Here is a 22,308-nt window from a genome sequence, read left to right on the forward strand (position 1 = left end):
CATTTCACTGATAGCTAAGGATACAGGACACTGTAAAAAATATGTATAAGGCAATTGCATTCTTTTTCTTCTGAGGACAGATTATACAAATCATTATTAATTAAATGATTTGTTATTTGATTTTTCAAACTTTTTAAAATTCTAGATATTAATCCCTGTTGGATATTGTTGAGTAAATATATTCTCTCGTTCTGTACCTTACATCCTCTTTATGATGATTGCTTCTTTTGCTATGTAGCTTTTTTAACATTATGTGATTTGTTGATTCTTGTGATTATTTCCTCTGCTGTTGAATTCCTTTGTAGTAAGTCTTAGTCTGTGCACATACTTTTAAATATTGTACCTATGTTTTCCTCCAATGATTCCAATGGTCATATGTTATGCCCTTTGATCCATTTTGTTTTGATCTTTGTGCAGGGTAATAGATAGAGATTTAGTTTCCTTCTTCTGCATGTGGATACCTTTTTTCCCCAGTATAATTTGTTCAACAGACATTTTCCAAGTATACTATTTTTTACATTTGCCATAGGTTAGTTGAATATATGTGAGTTTATTTCTCAGTCTTCTACTCTGTATTAGGAGTCTTTACAATTTTTTGCGTGCAGTATCATGGTGTTTTCATTACTATAGCACTATAAAATAAACAGGCATTTATATACTTTTGATTATTGTTATTTCTGTTTAGGATTGATTTGATAGTATTATGTCTTTAGTGCTTTAATATGAAATTTATAATATGTTTCTATTTTTTAGAAGAACATAATAGAAGTTTTCAAGGGAATAGACCCATTCATTCCATATTAATTCTGCCAATCTCACAGCATGAAAGATAATTCCATCCTCTAGCGTCTTCAATTATTTCAATGAATATATTTAAGTTTTGAATGTAGAGGTCCTTTTACACCCTTGGGTAAGCTTATCCTATGCTTCTTTTTTTTTTTATTTTAAGCATTTGTGAATCGGGTTTTTTCTTCGATTTCTTTCTATGCAGATTTGTTATTGATTTGTAGCAAAGTACTGACTTTCATAAACTCTTTTTTTTTTGTTTGTTTTAAATGAACTCATTCAATTTTATTAAGCTCTCTGACAAATAAAATAAAAAAAAACTTCCTGGTAAAAAAGAGACTGAATGGGATTTTTACATTTTTACATTCTTTGAGTTCAAAAATCTTATTCCATTCCATAGGCTCCAGAACCTTTCATAATGATGACCCACTACATGGTGTCATTTTTTAAAATATATTTGTGTTTTAATTTTACACATCAGCCATGAGTTCCCCTGTCCTCCCCCTCCCACCCCCACCCCTACATTTCCCCCATCTCCTCCCCTCCATTTCCATCTCCTCCAGAGCCAAGACTCCCCTGGGGATTCATTTAAACCTGGTGGATTCAGTACAGGCAGGTCCAGTCCAGTAGACTGCTTCTTTGCAGAAAGTGTTTATAAGATGTAAGAGTTTTCCAATGAAATCTTTATGCTTAAAAAGATCATATCTGTGGCTGTGCATGCCTTTAATTCCAGCTCTCAGGAGGCAGAACCAAGTGGATCTCTGTGAGTTCGAGGCCAGCCTGATCTGCAGAGAGAGATCCAGGACAGGCACCAAAATTACATAAAGAACTCTGTCTTGTGAAACCAAAAACAAACAAACAAACAAACAAACAAACAGATCATATTTGCAAATAGACGTATGTGATTTGACTACTTCTTAATTATACCCATTTTATTACTCTATATTGTCCATATTCCTCTATTTAAAATTTCAGGGCCTCAACTGAGGAGGAGCAGAGAAGATTTTCACCCTCCTTCTGATTTCAGAGATAATGCTTTCAGTTTCCCCTCATTCTGTACAATGTAGACTACAGGTTTGTCCTCCATAACCTTTATTCTGTTGAGATATATTCTTTGTATTCTTATTTTCATAGACTTCATCATGAAGGGATGTTGGCATCTACCAAAGACCTTTTTGCAATTGTTGAGATGATCATGCAAATTTTCTATATAAATTAACTCAACATAGATTTACAGGCAATTAATTGGAAAGATAGCAATTAAAGGAATGAAGAAGAAAGGGAGCTTTATTTTTCTAGAAATGAAAAATATTCAAAAATAATACTAACTTTCAGTAACATAAATGCAAAATGATAATATTGTTTTAAGTTTATTGTAATTTCAATGTCAACTTAAGTATTAGTTGACTAACCTAAGTAACACCATAGTAGAAAGAAGTAAGTCTTACAGATTTTAGAAAAATTTATTCAGTTCTTGTCAATAAAGTCATACAGGTGGAACTTTGTGAGTTCAAGGCCAGCCTGGTCTACAGAGCGAGATTCGGGAAAAGCACAAAGCTACACAGAGAAACTCTGTCTTGAAAAAACAAAACAAAACAAAATTAATAATAAAAAATAAAGTCATACAGGATAGAGAGCTTGAATAAACATGTATTTTACTTTTAACAAGAGCTAGTAGGCTTAAAGTTAGTAAGCTAAAACACAAACATCATTTTAAATTGTATCTCTATACTTTCCATGCTGAACTACATTTCAGCAATAATTAATAAGTATTTACCACTGGATAGTGAACTCTAGAAATGTACTGTACACTGTTTATTTAGCATCATCCTAATGAAAGTGCTATATTTAATGTTTAACATTCCTTTGATTATAATCTTTATGAAGAACAACAGGCAGATAAAAATGTACCTAAAATTTTAGATTCTGCCTTTAGGATAAATTCTCTCAATGAAGTTTTTCAAAGCTAAGTTTGGTGCATTTTTCTTATATAAAAAAGAAAAAGAAATAAATTTGTATAAGATATATATGTAATACAAATAGAGATATTTATACTATTAAATGTAAATATATTCATATAAAATATATATTTCTCAGACTGTATATATTATCAGAAATTAATATGCACCTTTCTTATCAAAGTCAAGAGGTTTTAGCAAAGGTAGAAGGCAGAATTTTACTCATTGGTATCTTAGTATCTCAGTTATGAAGTCCTGCTTAGGTTATGGGCAAACAGGAGGTTCAGTGATGCTAAGAATGTTCTATCCTATCAAAGCTGTCCTCATGCTATGATTTACCACTCTAATAATTGCTACTACATCAAAGAAAATACTTGAGGATTCCTGAAAATGTGATGTCAAATTGGACTGGGAAATCTATTTACTTTTATGTCCTGAAGTTTTCACAATTTCTGTGACATCCCCCAGGAGTAGGATGTCATCCATGCTGAGTTCTAATTACAACACACAATTTTCAGCCAGGACATCATTATAGGAGTGGAGCAGAAAGTGGGTCTTTATCCCCTCTAGCAAAAATCCAGTGTGTTCACACACCAGGTAACTCAGGTGGCAGTAGTAGAGTAGGTCACCTGGTCCCTTTCCTATCCACGGAGGAGGGAAGTGAGCACCTGTCATCTACTTTAGCCTTCATGTATGTGTATGCTCATTCACAGAAACTTGCATTTTAGTAATTTAAACTTGTTCTCATTTGAAACAAAAATAAAAGGTTGTTAGTTTCACCTTTCTTCCACTGTCCCTTGCTTCCCATCAACCTCTCCCATGCATGCCTCCACACATCCTTCACCTCTCTCTTTCAAATTTATGACCTGTGGCCTCTTTCCTTTTATTGTTTTAAACACAGACAGACAGACAGACAGACAGACACACTCTCTCTCTCTCTCTCTCTCTCTCTCTCTCACACACACACACACACACACATACACACACATACACATACTCATCCACACATACACACACACATACTCTCTCTCTCTCTCTCTCTCTCTCTCTCTCTCTCTCTCTCTCTCTCTCTCACACACACACACACACACACACACACACACACACACATACTCATCCACACACACACACACACACTCTCTCTCTCTCTCTCTCTCTCTCTCTCTCTCTCTCTCTCTCTCTCTCTCACACACACACACACACTCTCTCTCTCTCTCTCACACACACACACATACACATATTCATCCACACATACTCTCTCTCTCTCTCTCTCTCTCTCTCTCTCTCTCTCTCTCTCTTACACACACACACACACACACACACACACACACACACACACACACATACTCATCCACACATACACACATACCTATTTATAAATACCATCTGTTCAGTCAATATACTGTTACTTGTATGTATATGATTTCAGGGCTGTTCTTGTGGTATGGGATACCCCATACAAGAACTCTTACCAGGGAAGATTATTTTCTCCCACTCTCCTCTCAGCATTTCTTAATTGCCTATAATTTTTCTTGTTGTTGTTTTTGTTTATTTGTTTGTTGTTTGTTTTTGTCTAAGGTTGCTTTCTTCTTCTATGTTAATGTATCTACTTGTATTGTCCTTGGTCTTGTGTAGGCAGGCATGTTTTTGAGACCTCATGGGTGTAACTTTCCTGACATTTCTGAAAGACACAATATTCCAGCAGTCATCCTGTTCTGCTGACTTTTATAATCTTTCCTTACCCTCTTCCTCCACAAACCCTGAGCCTTAAATTCAGTAGTTGTGCTGTAAATAGTTATTTTGGGATGGACACTCCACAATCAGTATTTTATGCATGTATGGATTTCTGTGGCAGTTTCCAGCTGCTGAAAAGAGAAACGTCTTTCTTGAGGGGTAAGGGTACTCTTATTTGTGGCTATAAAGCTAATATTTAGAATGCAGCTAGGAATAATGTCAGTTTAGTAAGGTGTCAATTGTAGGTCCTCCTCCAAGATTCATAACATTAGGCCTGGGTAGTTATGTGGGTAGTTTCCAATTCTGGGTATGATGCCGTCTTATTGAAGTTAGAAATGTTTTTATTTGTCCTAAATACTATAATTTATTTTGAAAGGAGATTTAAGAAGCCCATGGGATAAACCCAGTAATTTGATTAGATTCATATATTTGGCAAAATTTCCAAAATATATTGTTAAGATTTATAGAGCAATGTAATCTTCAGGTATCCAATAGGGACATTGTGGATTAAAAAAAGACTGGGAAATACAGTAGAGAGAACAAAAATTAGACTTCTTCAACAAATACTTAGATCAAAATCAAACAAAGAAATAGATTGATAAGAGTACTATAAAAGGATAATAGAATAACAAAATTGTTTTAAGAATGTATTCTCATTAAAAAAGTAAGTCTTCCAGTTACTATTAGTAAAACATTTCTAAAAACAAAAAATGTAGTTTTAGCAGATCAGAATTTTCACACCATGGTAAGTTTACTTTTCATCTCATTGATATTTTCTAAATGCATCTACAGTAAATCCAGTGATAAACTTGCAAACATTTATTATCTTATTTCTATAGTTTCTCTTCTAATATCCCTAAGACATAGTACAAATTTTCCTTTACCAAATTTTCCTTTGTAAAACCCTCCAAAACCTAAAATTAAGTGGTTCATGTCTGTAGTAACTCATTCCTGGTATCAGGGTACTTTGTGATGTGTAGCTGGGGTATTATACTTCCATTATAGAGAAACTCCATTTTAACTCTATATACATGCATACATATGTGTGTGTATTTCCATATAGATGTGAATTAATATGGAAGCTTCTACAGTAGTAGGTTTCCATATAGCTTTTTTTTTTTTTCGTTGTTTTTTGTTACTGACAATATCCCCTCCCCTACTCTGCCATCCCAACTCATATATCCTGGTGTAAACAAGCCTCCCTTTAGAGTGAAAACTCTATGATTTCAGCCCATAATAGTTTAAGAAGAACAAGTAAAATTTAATCATGTATTTAAGGTTGGGAGTGAGTGATTTTATGTTAATTTCTCTTGGATTCCTGAACATAGGTCTCTGGAGAACTTTACCCTGCCCTGTAACAGGAATCTTAAAAGTTCTTATTAATAAAATCAAACCTGAGCCAGGTATTGGGGTGAATGCTTGAAGATCAGAGAAGAAGAACAAGCCACAGCTTCCTCACCTCACCAGTTCCCCAGATGATCCTGTTTCCTCAGACTGGAAGCCTCTGAGTCCTCATCCAGAATGAATCTCAGCTGAACTGCTACTCACAGCCTGAATGCTTAACCAGCCAAAATCTTCTAGTTTCTGGTCCTCATGCCTTAAATATCTTTCTGCTTTCTGCCATCACTCCCTGGGATTAAAGGCATGAGTCACCATGCCTGGCTGTTTCCAATGTGGCCTTGAACTCACAGAGATCCAGAGGGATTTCTGCCTCTGGAATGCTAGGATTAAAGGTGTGTGTTACCACTGCCTATCCTCTATGTTTAATATTGTGGCTGTTCTGTTCTGTGAACCCAGATAAATTTATTAGCGTGCACAATATTTTGGAGAACATAATACCACCACATTGCCCCTTGTAAAATATCAACAATTAGCTGGTCTAGTACAGGCTACTCTACAATTCTGTTAGCAAACTGCTTTGTTTTGGTGAAGACAGTAATTAAAAACAAAACAAAATAGTTTATTCCTTGAGAATCTCATTGCTGGCCCTGATTAGCTGATAATTGTGTTACAAGCAATTATTGATTGATTACAATAAATGTGGCAAATCATGCTAGAAATGCATAAAAACAAATTGCTATATGCATAAGAGCAAACATATTTTCATAATACCTATTCAAATGGGAACAAACTGCTGCCTTTGCCATGACAGAAGTAGTACAAAGCTGTTTGCTTACTACCCCATGGTGGTTTGAGTACTTTGGGGAATAAAGCCTCTGCTTGTGGGAAATAGGTACACTTAGCAACAGCACTAACCAGGTTATCCTGGGTGAATAAGACTCTATGTCATGGGACCATTCATAACCTTTAATCATCAATTTTGCCATTTACGAAGGCCTATCCACAGACTTCTTCCCTAAGTTTCTTGGGTACCAGGTCTGCAATTATAGTCCTTACAAGTTCTTTCTGGCCAAATCAGTGGTTACAGACAAGGAATTGGACTACAGACTACTCAGGACAAATTTGAGATGGCTAGCTGAGATGATCCAGTCTGACAGAGTACTTGAACATCAGTTTACCATGCTGCCTCCTGGAGTTCTGCCCACTAGAAAAGCTCTTCAACCAGCACTGATTCTCAGCAACATACCTAAAAAGACTATATTGTTGAATTTGTCAACTCTTAGATGGTGTCTGAATGGTATACTGATATTCAGACACCATCTCTACATCAGGAACATTTTTTTTTTCTTTCTTCTTTTTAACTGTAAGGATTTCCTCACAAAGCTATAGATTCAGACTGAGGAAAAGCAGTAAAAATTGGGACTATGGAAATTGGGCAACTTCTTCATGTGACTCACATATTCCTTCAGGGACTATATCGTCCCAGTATTTTAGATTCTACTTCCATTTAATGATGTAGTCCTGCTATAAATGTGCAGATTCATAGCTTGTTATATTAGACAACCACACCTGTCAAAGTGGGATTTCTAGTTATACTCCTTCAATTCAAGCAATGCTGATCTGATGGATCTTATGGCCCAAAGGAATAAGCAACTTGTCTAAAAGCTTGAGACTAGTGGAAGGGGACTTCTTCTTGTCCTGGATGCCTCTTAACTCAAACATCTTTGTGTGTCTGTGTATACACTCATGTGGGTAGGTGCTTTTGTGAGAAATGATGCATAAATCCTCAGGTCTCTGCTTCTTCTGCTTCCAGGTTGCAGTTTTTCTACATGGGCTCTGGGGATCAAACTCAGGTCCTTATTATTAAATAACAAATATTTTACCTACTAGGATTTCTTCCAGCATCTTTTTATTTCACTTAATAATATGATAGAGTGACATGCATGAATGAGAAATATATAATGGAATGACCTATTTATCCCTCACTTTAGAAGGAGTATCTCAGCATGCTTCACACCACTGAACCCTTAACTTTTTCAGTGTTATGGAAGGCTTACAAAGTTTTGATGAATTTATTCCTTACACTCTGACATGAAAATGTCTTATGAATAATTCCTCTTGCTCTTCAAACACAATCAACATAATGTCATCAATATAATAGTCCAAATTGATGGCTTATAGAAGGGAAGGATAATGGGATCCTTATAAAGTAAATTAGGACACAAAGTTGAAAAGTTGATCTATCAGTGGGATAAGAGGATACAGATTTATTGATGTCCTCCCTCAATAAAAGCAAGATGTGTGTTATACATCCTTTTTACAAAGCTGTGGTCTGCTAGTCCAATAATTGCTGTCTCCTGGTGGAAAGGCTAAGAATCCAATAGTTGTTCAGTCCATGAAGCTGGATATCTCAGCTGGTCGTTGACAAGTGTTGGAGTAATTAAGAAGAATGTTCTAATACTGGTGAAGAAATATTTCAGCAACAGACAGGACAGGTGAACTTACCAGCAAGAGTGAAGGCAAGCAGGCAAAAAACAACGCCTTCCTTCTTCCATGTCATTTTATATAACAGCCAGAAGCTGTGGCCAAGAATTAGGGTTTATCTTCCCACCTGGGATAGTTCTGTCTGCTTGGGTTTTAGTTATTCCAGATGTAGTCAACTTGACAACTATGATTATCTATCACAAATACTATAAACTTTCTATAATCTACTGAAGTACTTCCAAGAGGAGATTTGATCTCCCCTTCATTGAAGATTTTTGGGGGCCTGAAAAATATCTTGAGGTGTGAAAATTGATTGGAGTTCCTTTCAGATTACATTTATTCACATGATCTAAAACTATACTCTTGATACAAATCAAGTGTAAATTCAACATAAACTACATGCTATCTTGCTTCTCAGAACAGGATGTTGTTCAATGCCATAGCTGCTTACTAATTTCATTTGTCTGTCCACTATGGTTACCTGGCTTACTTTTGGGAGCTGAGAATCCAGCTTGACTACTCATCTTGAGAAATTAATCCTACAGATTTTTAGGTTTCTCAATGGAGCGACTGAAGTTGAATACAATAAAGTCAAAGTTACATTGAAAAAAAAAAAATCGGGGCTCTTCAAAGGTTCCAGAACTGTAGTCACAAGAACCTCCAAGAGTACTGATGAAAAACTGTCTTCTGACTTCTCCAAATGTGGATGAGTAAATCTAAAATGATAAATACACTCTTGTATTTCCATATTGCCTAAACCTTTGAATCCTGTCCTCTGCATTCCATCTTGACAAATCTACAGCTTGCTGAGTTTAGGTCACCTTTCTGTTTATGTTTGATGCAATCAACCCTTCTGTGTTTCCTCCTTCTAACTTAATGAGGTACAATATTAAACTAAAATGCTCTGCTTGGTGATTCTGCATTACTATACTCAACTTGTCCAAGTTCAATGTCATCACCATCCTCTTAGATGCCTCTGATCCATTTTTATGTGAATTCTTTTATTCTTTTGGAGTATACACACCTCCTCCAGAGTCATTTTGAAACATTAATGTAGTTCTACTTTTATAAGCATGAATGATGGGAGGGAAAGATTCTGAGGAGAGTCAGCAATATCTTGCTTTCAAAGCCTTAGGAGAGGTGGGGTTTTTTTTTTTTGTTGTTGTTGTTGTTGTTTTTGTTTTTGTTTTTGTTTTAGCTGAGTATCAAACCCAGGGCCTTGTGCTTGCTAGGCAAGTGCTCTACCACTGAGCTAAATCCCCAACAAGAAATTACAGGTCCGAATACAATACAAGTTCATGTTCTGATGTAGGTAGAAAAGGTGTTCCAATTGGCATGAAGGAAGGCTCTTACATTAAAAAATAAAGAACAATATTTGTGGACTAAATATCCTCCCTATGTTCAGAATCCTCACATTTCTTCCCAATAAATACTCTCACTTTAGCAGTAGACACCTTCTGAGATAGGTAATTAGACTAATATTGTAATGCAGATAGTTGCAAGATAGAATTGTTACTTTGATCCTTAGAACTCCAGCAACTACATGATATAATGGTTTCCTTAAAGAGCATATATTGTAGTACTTGGGTTATTTAGGTGGCTATGGTACCAATGGCACAAATTTGAATACTTGAGTTCAGTTTATTCTTTCCTAGATTATCCAGGGATGCCATCAGTAACCCATAGTTATTGTTAGACTTGGTTTGTCCCCAAAGTACAAAGTATTATCGTCACAGTCATTTAGCATCCTGTGCTTCTGTAAGTTATCAACGACCGGTATACCATGGGGATAATTTTGTTTCTATTTTTAGAACTTTCAGTGATATGTAAGATATAAGTACTACATTTCCAACTAGGAATGTAGTCCTTGATGCTTTGAAATCAATCAAATTAAAGAATCAATACCAGTAACATTGATATCAGATTAGAAAATACATTCTTGAGCTGGAAAGATGGCTCAGAGTTTAAGAGCACTGCATGTTCTTCCAAAGGTCCTGAGTTCAATTCCCAGCAACCACATGGTAGCTCACAACCTTCTTCAATAAGATATGATGCCCTCTTCTGGCCTGCAGAGATATGTGCAGATAGAACACTGTATATATAAAATAAATAAATAAATCTTTGCCAGGCGTTAGTGCATGCTTTTAATCCCAGCACTCAGGAGGCAGAGGCAGGCAGATCTTTGTGAGTTCGAGGGCAGCCTGAGCTAACAAGTGAGTTCCAGGAAAGGCACAAAGCCTGTCTTGAAAACCAAAAAATAAAAAAATAAAATAAAAAATAACAAATACATTCTTTTAATGTCTCATCTGGAACCAACCACCTTCAGTATCAAGATCTGTATTAGTCAGGAATTATTGGCTGTGATGGAGGCAGAGATTCATTACAGGGAATGCAAAGGTGACCAACCACAGAAGCTGAAAAGTCCAAAGACTTGCATTTACAAGCTAGAAATTGTGTGTGGCTCATGTTCAATGTTTCAGTTTAAAAGCTGTCCAGCTCAGAAGCAAAAAAGTGTTGATTTTTCAGATAAAGAGTTAAAGAAAGTGAAGTACTCCAGCAGCTGGGCAGGGGCTACCTATCACTCAAATACTATTCTTTTTAGGACAGTTGAATTTATTCAAGAGGGCTGCTCCATAGGAAGTGCACCACTTTACTCAGTGAGATGATTACATGGAAAATCATTTCTAAAAAAATTCCCAGATATTAGTATTTGGCCAAATATCAGGGTGCCCCATGGTTCCTCAAGTTGGTATATAGAATTAACAATCAACCTACACAAAATATTATAAGCAACTAAGGAAATCTGGGAAGAGGTGTTTGTCCCTAAAAAGGAGCACACCAATTGGTTGTCCAATGCTAAATGATCAGCCGTGAAAACCTACATACAAGTAATAATATATGGACTGAACAAGTTCTATTTAGTACTATTTAATATGCATATATGTAGTATATATAGATGTATTTGTATGCAATAAGAATTGGTGAGAAAAGAGGCACTGAAAACATGGCATACAAACAACATTATATGAACTGAACAAGTTGTGTGCGTGTGTGTGTGTGTGTGTGTGTGTGTGTGTGTGTGTGTTCAGTAAGAATTACTTAAAAAAGATGTGAGAGGAGAATAGGGAGGGGTATATGAGAGAGTTTGGAGGGAAAAAGAAGACGGTAGAAATGTTGCATTTATATTATAATTTCAAAAATAAAAAGATAAGCACAATAGATATGACTTGAGGAATCATGCACTGAACACTTAAAGTCTGACACAGTGTATGCGAATGACAAATAAATTAGTGGGCTATTCCTAAGACCAATAAAGTACCAAGGCAGAATGAATTATATGACATTTATAGTATACTTAAAGAAGATTGCCCTTTAGCCAAATCCTCCTAAAGAGCAAGTTCCAGCTGATGGAGCAGAAAGGGAGATACAGAGGCTTTCAGAAAAGCGTGTTTTCTCTAGGTATAGAATTGAATAGGTAGAAATGAAGGAATGGCAGGTTTTACTTCCCCTTGGAGGATACAATAAAGAAAACCAACAGAGGGAAAAGTATCTTTTTCTTAAATTTCAAATCCAGTTGATATGATTTGAACATGGTTGATTTATGGGGCTCTCATGGGTCTGGAAAACAACAGAGAGACAATCACAGAAAATATGGTAACGCATGGCCACTAAAGATGTTTGAATTTTCATTAATTATGATGCATAAGTGTGTTAAAAAGGCTCTAAAACAGTTACAGACAATGACAGTTTAAGACATGGAGCATGGGGAGAACTGGTAGCGTGATAGGCAGCTGAGTATAAGCATAATTCTGAAGAATTTCTTAGGCCATCAGAAGCAATAGTAACATGGGAGAGAAACAGAAAATTGAGCAATAGACTCATTTCGATACAGAAAAGAATTATATCTTTAAAATATTTCACTCAAGCCAGGCACAGTGACACATACTTTTAATCCCAGTTCTTGAGAGGCAAAGGCATGTAGATCTCTGTGAATTTGAGGCCAGTCAGTTCTACATAGTGAGTTCCAGGACAGCCAGAGCTCATAGTTAGACCTTACCTTAAGAAAATCACAACAACATTTTTTTTTCACTCAAAAGCCATTTAACCTGAGGGGTTCATTAAGGGTAAGCAGGACTACCACTGGAATAACAAAACAAAAATAACAACTGAAATAGACTTTGTTGAAAGCATACAAAGATGAAGAGAGAATTTTTTAATGTGATCCAAAACACAGAAAAATTATTAAAATGCATAGTCTGCAGCTAGTTTTTAAATCCAGAATTTATACAAAATTCTGTAAGTAGCATATTAATGAAGGAAAATGGGGAACTATTGCATGTTACTAGAATACCTCAGCTTATGAAAGGAGATGGGAATATTCCACACACAAGTACTCCAAGGGAGCAATAGCTTTCCCTGCCATTCCACCACTGCCAGGGTTATAAAAGTAATCTCTCTACTCCTTATGAATTTAAACTTCAAAACATACAGACCAAGCAAAAACAATTTTCAGGTAGGAAGTATAGTGACTCATTAAAGCCACAGTCACTTGACAAAGTGCTTAATAATTCAGCGAAAGTAATACAGTTTTGTATAATTATCGTGGATTCAAGAATATGTCTGAACTCATATGCTGACAGTCCACAATGTAAACAACTGCTCCAGTATTGTGTTTATTTGACTTAATTTAGCAATCTAAATTGAGTGAACAAGTACTATAGGAGAAGAAAGCAAATGGGGTCATGTTTTCAGGGTGGTGATTTTATTTTTTAGACATCAAGTCATAACACTGTTGATTTAGAGTGGCACTGATCTTCAGCAGGGTAAAGTAGTGAAAATTTAGGATGCTATTTCAATTTCCCATCAGATAACCCAGCCATCTATAAGTGAAATCTCCCATCCAGCATTGATAAATGTAGAAATAAGTTTTCCTGGATGAAAAAGAACTATCAGAATATACAGTTTTAATAGAGAATATAACTCAAACAAAAAACTGATTAATTATGTCTTATAATGATGGCATCACTGATGCATCACTGATGCTTAGAATAAATTGTTTGAACTTTTTATTTTATTTTTATTTTCTGAAATAATGGGCCAGTTCTATCTACTATATTCGGTCTACTATATTCTATCTACTATATTCCCCTCACAATATACTTTCTTGTACTTCTCTCTCTCTCTTTCTCTCTCTACCTCTCTTTCTCTCTCTCCCCTCTTTTTTATCTACTATATACACTTGATTATTTTTCTGTTTTGTTTCATATATTCTATTTATGATATATTATTTAAATATTATTTTCTATTTAGAAAATTGACACATGAATTATAACACTATTCACATAAACCCTTAGACTTTAAATATGTTCCTCTCTTATTTCATTGGTTGGTTTCTTTATGAAACTATTTTCTCTTAGAGAACTGTATTAGAATATGAAGTAGTTTTGCAGTTCTTCAGAGACAACACATTTAAATAAGTTAACTAGATACAGAAGTACTATCTATTTTATGATGTTTACCTTTATAGAAATATGTTTTGTTGTTTATTATTACTGAATGCTGCTATTTCTTTTACACATTAAGCAATTCACTAAAAAAGGGGGTATTTAAGTTGGTAGTAGCAGAGATTATAAGAAATGTCAGTTCAAAAGGTGTCAATCATTTTTTAAAAGAGCATATTTGAGAGACTGCTGGAGAAAAAAAGTAATGCCATAATGCTAATCTGAAGTTGTTGTAAAAATAGAAAACTTCATCGTGCATGTAGTATAATGGAAGTTTAAGAAATGGACCTGAATGGAGCTTCTGAAGAGATAAGCGATAAGAATTTCCTTTGACTATAGAGTAGCAGATAAGAAGCAGAATGGCACAGCAGTTGTGAAGAGAGAGGTTAAGATATTGCTTAAGATCTACAGAAGTGTATCAAAGCGGTGAACACAAACCATTCACCAGACAAGTGAGCTATACAGTAGTATTAGATAACTTTGACATCAGGATAAACACACTGTGTCTAAGTGTCAACTGAAGGCAAACTGAATACAAATAGTATGACTGTTTCTATCATGTTCTTTTCTTCCCATCTTTTAGTTGTTGGATATTGTAGTAACTGAGAAAATAAAGCAAGCACCATTTTACTACAGAAGATTCAGTGATAATCTGTATTTTAAAAAAGCATCTATAGCACAGGATTTGACTGATATTCTTGTGATGATTAGTGCTGATTTAATGATTAATTTAAACATTGTCTCAAATCAGATTGGAGTATATAGCCAGCATTTTCCTAATCAATGATTTTGTTTGCAGTTGTATGTGAGCAAAGCGTCCAGCAACTTCACTGAAAGTGGCTTAGAGGAAACTAAGATTGTAATAGAAAGAACCAAATGTAAATGTAAAGATCATGGTATCCCATTTATATTCAGTTACTCACTTAAGACATCAAAGCCACATTGAGCCATTTGACAAGAGCAATATGTTTCTTTGGAATGGATTTATTACTTAGTGCATAGTTAGTGTAATTATTAGGACTCTAAGATTATATATTTTATTGAATTTATTTATGCCCTCAAGAATTCTATTTATTAAATTTTAAAACTTACATTGCTTTGGGTTTTTAAAAAAATCTTGCTTCTGGGTATTGTGAAAAATAATTTCCATCTTGTGGAATGGAATTAGAAAAATATAAAAAATACAAGACAAATCCATGTTAAGGTGTTCATATTAATTTGATGTCAATACAGTTAAAGTAATGAGTGATTTGGAGACTCAATCCCGTCATTTGGAAGTCTTTCCCAATTATATAACTTTCTTATTATTTAATTATTTATATCATCAATATAATAATTCTCACAACTTTATATTAGAAAATATTAATTATAGTTAAGAAATTGCTGTACATAAGAATGACTCATCTATCCAGAATAAGTACTTTCAGTATCAAGTAAGCAAATAAATCAGTGAATTTTGTGAAGAGAATTTCTTTTTCCTATTAGGAATTCTTTTATTTTTTTTTTTTAGCATTGTTTTAAATTTTTATTTTATAATTTAATTTAATTTTACCTATCAGCCGTGGATTCCCCTGTCCTCCTTTCCCCCAGTACACCCCCCATTCCCATCTCCTCCAGGGCTAGGACTCCCCTGGGGATTCATCACAGCATGGTAGATTCAGTTGATGCAGATCATTACCCTCCTCCCTTCACCCAGGCTGAGCAAAGAGTCCCTGAATATGCCTCAGGCTCCAAAAAGCCAGCTCTTGCACTAAGGACAGGTCCTGGTCCCACTGCCTGGGGGCCTCCCAAACAGTTCAAGCTAATCAACTGTCTCACTTATTCAGAGGGCCTGATCAAGTTGGTGGCTCCTCAGCTATTGGTTCATAATTCATGTGTTTCCACTAGTTTGGCTATTTGTCCCTGTGCTTTTTCTAATCATGGTCTCCACAATTCTTACTCATACAATCCCTATTTTCTCTTTCCAATTGGACTCCCAGAGCTCTACCTGGGGCCTGGCTCTGGATCTCTGCATCCACTTCCATCAGTAATTGGATGAGAGTTCTAGCACAACAGTTAGGGTGTTTGGCCATCCTATCACCAGAGTAGGTCAGTTCAGTCTTTCAACCATTGCCAGCAGTCTATTGTGGAAGTATCTTTGTGGATTTCAGGGGACCTCTATAGCACTTTGCTTCTTCCTATTCCCATAGAGTCTTCATTTATCAAGGTCTCTTTTTCCTTCTTCTCTCTCTCTCTGTTCTTGATCCAGTTGGGATCTTCTGCTCCTCTAATCTTTCTTTCCCCTGACACTTGCCCTTCATTACCCCACCTCATGTCCAGTTTGCACATGTAGGTCTCATCCATTTCTCTGTCATTGGGCAAACTCTGTGTCTTTCTTAGGGTCCTGTTTTCTAGATAGCCTCCTTGGAGTTGTGAGTAGAAGTTTACTCATCCTTTGTTTTCCATCACTCACCTATGAGTGAGTACCTACCATGTTTGTCTTTCTGAATATGGGTTACCTCACTCAGGATAATTTTTTCACAGTCCATCCATTTGCCTGCAAACCTCATGATGTCATTGTTTTTCTCTGCTGAGTAGTACTCCATTGTGCATATGTTCCACATTTTATTTATCCACTCTTAAGTTGAAGGGCATCTAGGTTATTTCTAGGTTCTGGCTGTTATAAATAATGTTGCTATGAACATAGTTGAGCATGTGCCCTTGTGGTATGATTGAACATTCCTTGGGAATATGCCCAAGAGTGGTATAGCTGGGTCTTGGGGGAGATTGATTCCCAATTTTCTAAGAAAGTGCCGTATTAATTTCCAAAGTGGCTGTACAAGCCAACATTTCCACCAACAGTGGAGGAGAGTTCCCCTTGCTCCACATCCTCTCCAGCATAAGCTGTCTTTAGTGTTTTTGATCTTAGCCATTCTGACAGGTATAAGATAGTATCTCAGAGACATTTTGATTTGCATTTCCTATATGGCTAAGAATGTTGAGCAATTTCTTAAATGTCTTTCTATGATTTGAGCTTCCTCTGTTGAGAATTATCTGTTTAGCTCTATAGCCCATTTCTTAATTGGCCTGTTGGGCATTTTGATGTCTAATTTCTTGAGTTTTTTTTTATATATTCTGGATGCCAGCCCTCTGTCAGATGTGGGGTTGGTGAAGACCTTTTCCCATTCTGTAGGCTGTCGCTTTGTCTTGTTGACTGTGTCCTTTGCTCTACAAAAGCTTCTCAGTTTCAACAGGTCCCACTGATTGATTGTTTCTCTCAGTGTCTGTACTGCTGGTGTTATATTTAGAAAGTGATCTCTGGTGTCAATTCATTCAAGACTACTTCCTATTTTCTCTTCCATCAGGTTCAGAGTAACTGGATTTATGTTGAGGTCTTTGATCCACTTGGACTTTAGTTTTGTACAGAGTGATAGATAAGGGTCTATTTGCAGCCTTCTGCATGTTGACATACAGTTATGCCAGCACTATTTGTTGAAGATACTTTCTTTTTTTCCATTGCGCAGTTTTGGCATTTTGTGAAAAATTATATGTTCATCGGTGTGCAGATTGATGTCAGGGTCTTCAATTCGATTCCATTGTTCCACATATTGGTTTTTATGTCAGGACCAAGCTGTTTTTAATACTGTAGCTCTATAGTAGAGCTTGAGGTCAGGGATAGTGATGCCTCCAGAGGTTGCTTTATTGTACAGGATTCTTTTGGCTATCCTGGGTTTTTTGTTTTTCCATATGAAGTTGAATATTGTTCTTTCCTGGTCTCTGAAGAATTGTGTGGGTATTTTGATAAGGATTGCATTAAACTGTAGATTGCTTTTGGTAAGATTGCCATTTTTTACTATGTTAATCCTGCCTATCCATGAGGATGGGAAATCTTTCCATTTTCTGACATCTTCTTCAATTTCTCTTTTCGGGGACCTAAAGTTATTGTCATACAGGTTCTTTGCTTGCTTAGTTATAGTTACCCCAAGGTATTTTATATCACTTATGACTATTGTAAAGGGTGATGTATCTCTGATTTCCTTCTCAGCCTGTTTGTTAATTGTATATAGGAAGGCTACTGATTTTTTTGAATTAATCTTGTATCCTGCTATGTAGCTAAAGGTAGTTATAAGCTGTATGAGTTCCTTGGTTGAATTTTTGGGGTCACTCATGTATACTATCATGTCATCTGCAAATAATGAAAGCTTGACTTCTTCCTTTCCAGTTTGTATCCCCTTAATCTCCTTATGTTGTCTTATTGCTCTTGCTAGAACTTCAAGTACTATATTGAATAAATATGGGGAGAGCAGAAAGCCTTGTCTTGTTCCTGATTTTCGTGGAATTGCTTTGAGTTTCTCTCCATTTACTTTGATGTTTGGCTTGTTGTAAATTGCCTTTATTATTTTTTTAAGTATGTTCCCCCTATTCCTGATCTCTCCAATACCTTTATCATGAAGGAGTGTTGGATTTCGTCAAATGCATTTTCAACATCTAGTGAGATTATCATGTGTTTTTTTTTTTCTTTCAGTTTGTTTATATGGTGTATTACATTAATGGACTTTCGTATGTTGAACCACCCTTGAATCCCTGGGATGAAGCCTACTTGATCATGGTGGATAATTGTTTTGATGTGTTCTTGGAGTCTGTTTGCCAGTATTTTATTGAGTATTTTTGCATCAACGTTCATGAGGGAGATTGTTCTGTAGTTCTCTTTCTTTCTTGTATCTTTGTTTGGTGTAGGAATCAAGGTAATTGTAGCCTCATAGAAGGAGTTTGGTAATATTCCTTCTGCTTCTATTGTGTGGAACAATTTAAAGAGTATTGGTATTAAGTCTTCTTTGAAGATCTGGTAGAATTCTGTGCTGAAACCATCTGGTCCTGGGCTCTTTTTGGTTGGGAGACTTTTAATAACTGATTCTATTTCCGTAGGGGTTATTGGACTATTTAAATAGTTTATCTGATCTTGATTTAACTTAGGTATGTGGTAACTTTCTAGAAAATTATCCATTTCTTTTAGATTTTCCAGTTTTGTGGAGTGGAGGTTTTTGAAGTATGAACTGATGATTCTCTGGATTTCCTCATTGTCTGTTGTTATGTCCCCCTTTTCATTTCTGATTTTTGTTAATTTGGATGCTCTTTCTCTGTCTTTTGGTTAGTTTGGATAAGGGCTTGTCTATCTTGTTGATCTTCTCAAAGAACCAACGCTTTCTTTCATTAATCCTTTGTATTTTTCTTTTTATTTCTATTTTATTGATTTCAGCTCTCAATCTGATAATTTCCTGGCATCTGTTCCTCCTGGGAAATTTTGCTTCTTCCTGTTCAAGAGCTTTCAGGTGTGCTGTCAAGTCACTAGTGTGAGATTTCTCCAGCTTCTTTATGTGGGCATTCAGTGCTATGAATTTCCCTCTTGGCACTACTTTCATAGTGTCCCATAAGTTTGGGTATGTGGTGTATTCATTTTCATTGATCTCTAGGAAGTCTATAATTTCTTTCTTTATTTCTTTCTTAACCCACTGGTGATTCAATTGAGCATTATTAAGTTTCCATGAGATTGTAGGCTTTCTGTAATTTTTGTTGTTGTTGAAATCTAACTTTAAATCATGGTGGTCTGATATAATGCAGAAGGTTATTCCAATCATTTTGTATCAGTTGAGATTTGCTTTGTGGGCAAGAATGTGGTCGATTTTAGAGAAGGTTCCATGGGGTGCTGAGAAGAAGGTATATTCTTTTTTGTTCAGGTGGAATGTTCTGTAGATATTTATTAAGTCCATTTGAGTCATAACATCATTTAAGTCTTTTAATTCTCTGTTAAGTTTTGAATTGGCAGATCTGTCCAGTGGTGAAAGTGCGATGTTGAAGTCTCCCACTATTAATGTGTGGGGTTTTATATGTGATTTAAGCTTCAGTAATGTTTCTTTTACATATTTGGGTGCCCTTGTGTTTGGGGCATAAATGTTCAGAATTGAAACTTCATCTTGGTGCATCTCTCCTGTGATGAGTATGTAATGCCCTTCTTGATCTCTTTTGATTGATTTTAGTTTAAAATCTATTTTGCTGGATATTAGGATGGCTACACCCGCTTGCTTCTTAAGACCATTTGATTGGAAAGTCTTTTCCTAGCCTTTTATTCTTAGGTAGTGCCTATCTTTGAATTTGAGACGTGTTTCTTGTATGCAGCAGAATGATGGGTCCTGCTTTTGTATTCATTTTGTTAGTTTGTGTCTTTTTATAGGTGAATTAAGTCCATTGATATTAAGGGATATTAATGACCAGTGATTGTTCATTCCTGTTATTTTTTGGTGGTAGTGTGTATGTACTTCTCTTCTTTGGGGTTTACCGCTGTGGTGTTATCTATTTTCATGAGTATATCTGACTTCCTTAAGCTGGAATTTTCCTTCTTGTGCTTTCTGTAGGGCTGGATTTGTGGAGAAGTATTGTTTAAATTTGACTTTGTCTTGGAATGTCTTGTTCACTCCATATATGATGGTTGAAAGTTTTGCTGGGTATATTAGTCTAGGCTGGCATTTGTGGTCTCTTTATGTCTGCATTATATCTGTCCAGGTCCTTCTGGCTTTCAAAGTCTCCATTGAGAAATCATGTGTTATTCTGATGGGTTTGCCTTTATGAGTCACTTGGCCTTTGTCTTTTGCTGCTCTTAATATTCTTTCTTTATTCTTTACGTTTAGTTGTTTAATTATTATGTAGCAAGGGGACATTTTTTTGGTGGGTCTAGTCTGTTTGGTATTCTAAAGGTTTCTTGTATCTTCATAGGTATTTTCTTCTTTAAGTTGAGAAAGTTTTCTTCTGTGATCTTGTTGAATATATTTTCTGTGCCTTTAAGTTGGTGTTCTTTTCCTTCCTCTATTCCTATTATTCATAGGTTTGGTCTTTTCATGGTATACCAGATATCTTGGACATTTTGTGTTATTTATTTATTTATTTTTTTTGGCATTGGTATTTTCTTTGACTGGCAAATCCATTTCCACTATTGTATCCTCTACACCAGAGATTCTCTCTTCCATCTCTTGTATTATGTTGGTTATGCTTGCATCTGTGTTTCCTGATCACTTATTCAGACTTTCTATTTCCAACATTCCCTCTGTTTGTGTCTTCTTCAATTTTTCTATTTCCCTTTTCAGGTCTTGGACTATTTCACTCATCTCTTTCATTGCTTTTTCATAGTTTTCTTTCAGGGATTTTATTGTTTTCTTCTGCTTTATTTGTCTTTTCCTCTAGTTTTTTTTTTTTTTTTAATAGCGTTCTTCCCATTTTTTGTTTGACTTTTCATGTTCTTTATTGATTTCCTCCACTTTTTTGTCTTTTCCATTTCACTTTTGATTTCTTCTTTAAAAGCCTCTAGCATCTTCATGATGTTATTCTTAAGGTTGTTTTCTTTTGCTTCTTCCATTTTGTGATGTTCAGGTCTTGCTGTTGGAGAAGGGCTAGGTTCTGGTGATGTTGTATTGCTCTTTATTTTGTTGTATGTACTTCTGCCTTGACATCTACCCATCTCCTCGTGGATTTGTTGTTGGTCTTATTAGCACTCTTGGTCCAGTCAGAGCTGACAGATTTGGCATTTCAGGAATCCTCTCTTGGTCCATTGAGAGGTGGCAGATTCTGCTTCCCAGAAAGCCACTCTTGGTCTAATCAGGGCTAGCAGATTCACTGTCTCCTGAGTTTACTGTTGGTTCAATGATGGCTTTTTGTCCAATGAGAGCTCTCTCTTTGTGTGGGTCAGGTAGGAGCTCTCTGGTCCAGATGGGAGCTCTGGGCCAGATGGGAGCTGGGGGCTGGTCTCTAAGTCTCAGGAAGTGGCAGGGGTCTCAGGCATATGGGTACGGGGGCAGGGCATATAGATTGCAGGGTCTGTAGGGGGGGGGTCTTGAAAAAGGGGATCCTTCCTGCAGAGGGCCCCCACCTGATGGCCAAAAACTAGGGCCAATTTGGGCGGATCTTGCCTTGGAATGGCTGGTGCCCAGGGCTGGGACCTTGGGGCAGGCCTCCCTGGGTATGACTCCAGACAATCACCTCTGGTCCAGATGGGAGCTCTGGTCCAGATGGGAGCTGGGGGCTGGTCTCCCTATTAGTAATTCTTATTGCAAGTTTACTGTAGCAAATTATTTACTAAAGAAGAAAAGCATCAATTATAGTGCCTTCTGTTCTAAACACTTGATGTTTTCACATTCAGATGTGAGCTAATAGACAGTCTCTAATCAGCCACAAAGAACAACACTCCATCTAACATCCATATTTGAAGTGCATGTGTATATGCTTGATTGGGGCACAATTAGTAGAAAGCTATTGCATTTAAAATACAAGTGATACTTTTGTTAGTCCAGTCTCATAATGTTGGCTCTTTGTAACCATAAAAGCTGTGCCCTTAGTCTTTAAAAGACAATAATAATGCCATTTGCCATTGTCATCAAATTAAGCAAAGACAAATGCTACCAATTCTGGGTAAGGTTGCCATTTAAATTTTTAAATGAAATCTGAAGAAAGTCTGGAATTCATTAGAATTGAGTTAAAAG

At 36.0% G+C, this 22,308-nt stretch overlaps 1 protein-coding gene across 1 annotated transcript in view; it reads left to right on the forward strand.

Moving 5' to 3' along the window:
• The window catches only part of Ndst4 (N-deacetylase and N-sulfotransferase 4), a 322,264-nt gene that overhangs the window by 84,894 nt on the left and 215,062 nt on the right, over nt 1-22,308 (forward strand). The window lies entirely within an intron of this gene.

Source organism: Onychomys torridus, chromosome 6 (genome assembly GCF_903995425.1).
Source record: "Onychomys torridus chromosome 6, mOncTor1.1, whole genome shotgun sequence".
Taxonomy (NCBI): Eukaryota; Metazoa; Chordata; class Mammalia; order Rodentia; family Cricetidae; genus Onychomys; species Onychomys torridus.